The sequence below is a fragment of the Lolium rigidum genome, chromosome 5 (assembly GCF_022539505.1).
Source record: "Lolium rigidum isolate FL_2022 chromosome 5, APGP_CSIRO_Lrig_0.1, whole genome shotgun sequence".
In the NCBI taxonomy this organism is placed as follows: domain Eukaryota; kingdom Viridiplantae; phylum Streptophyta; class Magnoliopsida; order Poales; family Poaceae; genus Lolium; species Lolium rigidum.
In genome coordinates this window covers 42797970-42802803 of record NC_061512.1, presented here as the reverse complement: position 1 = coordinate 42802803, position 4834 = coordinate 42797970, and the positions used below count along the sequence as shown (strand labels likewise).

At 40.7% G+C, this 4834-nt stretch overlaps 1 long non-coding RNA gene across 1 annotated transcript; it reads left to right on the top strand.

The window, feature by feature from the left end:
• The first annotated feature begins 2759 nt into the window (after positions 1-2759).
• LOC124651877 lies at positions 2760-3667 on the top strand. The gene is made up of 2 exons (XR_006987521.1): positions 2760-2800; positions 3347-3667. It is a non-coding gene; the product is annotated as an uncharacterized LOC124651877 (long non-coding RNA).
• The last annotated feature ends 1167 nt before the right edge of the window (positions 3668-4834 follow it).

Here is a 4834-nt window from a genome sequence, read left to right as displayed (position 1 = left end):
GGCAGTTGGTTGCAAAGACATCTCATTAATGACCCATCTGTTGTGGAGCAGCTATTCTTGTTGGCCAGGTTACCTCTTCAAACATATGTACATTCCAAGGGTACGAGATAAATGGGAATACATTTTACACGATCGACCAAGATAAAAAGAGCACCAACCAAAACAGCGGTGTCCGCTTCGATGCAAAAGACGAGAATGGGCAGACCACCACATATTATGGATACATAGAGGAGATATGGGAACTTGACTATGGTCCCACTTTTAAGGTCCCTTTGTTTCGGTGCAAATGGGTGAAGCTCAGCGGTATACATATTGACGATAAGTACGGTATGATAACAGTGGATCCCAACAATCTTGCGTACTCGGACGAGCCATTTGTCCTAGCCGGCGAGGTGGCTCAAGTTTTCTACGTGAAGGACATGTCTAGCAAATCAAGAAAAAGAAATCAACAAAAGAATACATCAACCGAGGAGCCAAAGCGCCACATAGTTCTTTCGGGGAAAAGAAACATCGTGGGAGTGGATGACAAGACAGACATGTCGGAAGATTATAATAAGTTTAAAGAAATTCCGCCCTTCACGGTGAAAATTGACCCAAGCATCTTACTAAATGATGAAGATTCTCCATGGCTACGGCGTAGAAGATCACAACACTAGATGGCGATGTAATAATGTATTCTTCATATATAGTTCCCAAGACACAATCTCTACATTTATGTAATAATGAGAACCCTTTCCCCTTCGAGAGGTTCATGGGAGTCTTTCACGGGCTTGCAGGGAAATTTTTCCGAGGAGCAGCTTCCGAAGATGCCGTAGGGCGTGTGCACCAACGACATCTTCGAGAAGCTCCGCCACGGGAGATTTCCCAACCCTTTCCTTCATCCATGGGAATGAAACTGTGCTTGGCTTGTTGATCTGCTTGGCAAGGCGTATCGATGCTCCTTTTATAGGCACGGCACCGCTTCTACTTTGTCTTGTTCCTTCGACAAGGCGTCGTGCGCTACATGCTTTATGTGGATACTACGTTTGCGAGTCCATTCGCATGTTAACCACTGAGAAGCAGAACAAAAATAAATTCAACGTAAGCAATAACACTCAGAACTTTATTTATTATCGTCAATATTTCGTTATCAAGATTGATATAGTCATACTCATCTCATTTTCGTATATAGGTGGACTACATGCGGGACAAACTCCAACCAAAGGAACACCTACTAGGAATTGCGGAGGAACTGGCGGGACTTTTGGTTAAAGAAGTACTAAACAACAAAGGCTTGTTTAGTCCAAATAGATGCTCTACCTCCAAATAGACGGTCGTTAGTACCGCTTGTCGATCGTGAGCTAAATGTATATATATATGTAAGGGGAATCTACATGTAAGGGGAATCGACTTTTGCTTCCAATATTTGTTTGATCGATCTATATATATATATAATGAATGAACGTGTACCACTTCTAGTAGCGTACAAATATATGCAACTTTTATTTTCGAATGAAAAAATGAAATAACAGGCGGTCGGTGGCGGGGGGGTGCTGCACCCCTCAAACCCTAAAGCAGCAGCGTTGTGCGCCCGCCACGTAGAGGGCCTTTTGACGTGGGTGGTAATACCACCCGCGACAAAAGGGCCTGTCCCCTGCGCGCCCCGCGGCTGCCACGTGGTGGACCTTATGTCGCGGGTCGTAAGCCACCCGCGACAAAAGGGGGACCTTTTGTCGCGCCTCCCTTGTCGCGGCTGGCCGCCCGCGACAAAAGGGTCATACGACCCGCGACATTAGGCCTGTTTTCCACTAGTGTCAGAAGCAAAGCTAGCGTCCTTGTCTTCCTAGAAATATGATTGTTCATTATCTTGAGTAAGACACAATTACTTATGTTCTTTCATTATATCTCTTGTCATTGTTTATACTCTTGGGATAGCTTTTCGTAAAACTTACTTGAAGAGTAATTGTTTTGATTTGTTGTATTTCAGTCGTGAAGATTTAACTCTATCTTCTTAATTCAGTTTTTCAGTTACGAAGATCAAGGATTGAATTCCAGTTTCTACAGACACAGTAGCCATCCGTCCTCGCCCCATGTGCTCCGCCCAACAAGGTATGAGCTCCCTTTATGTTTAGAAATAGGGTTGATTTTCTTGGAATTTTTCAGTACTACATATAATATTGGCATTGCATGTTATATGTACATGTTTATTTGGTTAACCATTCACCGAGTGCATGCAATATTTTCCGTCCCACGCGGCGGCGAGGATGGAGGCATAGAAGGAGCGTGACGGTGCGGGCTCGTAGCCCTACCTTTCCGATTCGCCTCCTTATCTGTAGTGGCTGCCACTCAATCAATCTAACCTGCACAAATCGGAATATGGTGGCAGCGTTGCATGAACGGATGCATACATGTAAGATGTTTTATCTCGTTGTATACGTACTGTCGAGTATAATTTATGTTAGATTATCTTTGTAAGACATGTAAGCTTGGGTTATATGATTCGTGCTCTGAATGACAACATGGTTTTGTTTTTTATTATGTATCTGATCCTCTATGAGTTCATTAAATACACGAAAAGCTATACATGAATGTTTACACCACCATGCAGCACTTGTCGGGACAGGAAGCGTCTTTTGACAGGACATCTGAAATTAAAATGTGTGTGATAGAAAAAGGCTTCTACATGACTATATGATTTGCTTCATGAGACCAGATGATTCTTCTGGTTAATGCATTTGTGAGAAATCCAAGAACAAAGGAGAAACTGGTATTCAGGGTTAAGAGGGCCAGCCTCATGGATTACTTCCAACAACATCCGGAGGTACAACAATCGTCTACTAATTAAACGTATTAATGCTCTACTCCAGTAAGGCTAATGGTCTAAGTTTGGTTGGTCGAGAGACTACGCCGCGTGGAGATTGTGCGCCCCGCGCTATGCCATGCTCTTGCAGATTTTTGTACCAACTATTACGACAACATTGCCATTTATCTCAGGAATAATAAAAGCTATAATTACATGTACATCTGCTTTTACTGTGTATGCTCGTAAGCATTTACCAATATTTGTTTGCATCACATTAGTTAAGAATGTTTTTCATTGGGTGGGTCATAAACATCACTGTATTTGCTTAGGTTTCCATTCATAGTGTGATTACATCATATCATGTTTGGATGAATTCTATTTATCTCAGTTTAGTGTTCATACTTTGTATAAACATCGGTGCTAGATGACCTAACATTCAATTGTTGCACTTATGCTAAAATACATTGTTGTCTCCGTCCTTTTGGCCGTTGCCTACTCTTGGCTGTTAGATAATTTAAAAATATTTTGGTCAGTATGCTTGCTCAACTATTTATTTATTTCCAGGGTGCAGTACTACATATTTTGATTGATTACCAAGTGTTGGTGTACTATACTCTTCAGTTCTTCAGAACTTTATGAACTCGAGTGAGATTCTCTGAAGAAAAAAGTTAAGGAGACAATACTCAGTATCTACTTCAATCTCAATTATAAACACAAGATGTGTGTGTGTTTTCAAGTGCAAACCTCTGGAGATTGATTTCACTATCATGCAATACTTAAGGATCAAGGTTTGTGGTTGATACATTAAAATTCTGCTCTTTTACTTATGGTGACATCCCAATGTAAATGGATCATTAGGTTTGTTATGTGCACTACCATGACCTCCATCGATAATGGTACCATCTTCTATAGTTTTATGGTCGTCAGTCTAGTTCTGCACACAGATTAGCAATGAAGGTGCAGTGCTGGAGTTGAAGGTTGAGGTGAGTGGCACACAAAGGAGGAGCGAATAGAAATGGAGGCAAAGCTGGTATATATATTTCTTTTTAAATTTGGGATAACGCTAGAGTGATTGGAGTTGGGTAATGTTGAGCCACCGCGCCTACTATATATATGTATAGCAGGACATTGGAATATCTTTCGCGAAATTGATTGAGATATGTTCAAATTTATGAATTCATGTGTCATGAACTTTGCACCTGTTGATATTGATTTTGTTTCTTCTCTGGGGTTTTGAATCTGATCCTAATATCGAATGCTGGCGTTGCAACTTTCTATCGATGGATGTTGTTTTACTTATATATGAGATGTTGGAGGGATCTTGCTGAGAAGACATTTGCACAACAGCACATGAAAGATTATACCGATAAAGACTAAAAACCAATGTCGACACTTCGATGTTTTGCTCAAGGAAAGGGTATATGAATGGGACGTCCTATAAATATTGTGGATGTGGTGCATGATGTTATACAAGAAAATGTTTTATATGTTTTATTATTTTTTTTATCCCGTAGCAACGCACGGGCATTTTTACTAGTGCTTACCAAAAGACCCATGGCCCATTCTCATATGACGAAGTCTTTGTATGATGTTATTTGATTAATATAAAGTGTATGTTCCCTAATTCAATTTTTCCATGGAAAGAACCATGGTTACGGGAACCAAATTCTCCAAACACAATCAATCGGAGATTTTAAAGGAAAAAACATGATTTGGTAGAGGAAATCCCTCCGAAATACTGTAGAAGGGGTTGTATGGCAAGGGTTGACAGCTGTCCCCCGTTTCCTCCGCCGACGACTAGCTTCCGACGTACGCCATCTCCTGTGGACTTTGATCAGCATTTCGAAAACACGCCCGCTCGCTTAGGGCATCAGAATTATGCTTCATGCAAATGAACATATAGTATGTACTTCTTAGTCTAAGTTTTCAAAATAATGCATGCATCATATAAGATGTACCCATGCAGCTTTCTTTTGTAACTATTTTGGTGGATATCTAGATATATCTTCATTGGTAAGACAAAAGAAAATCAACAAATACATGTATGTTAGA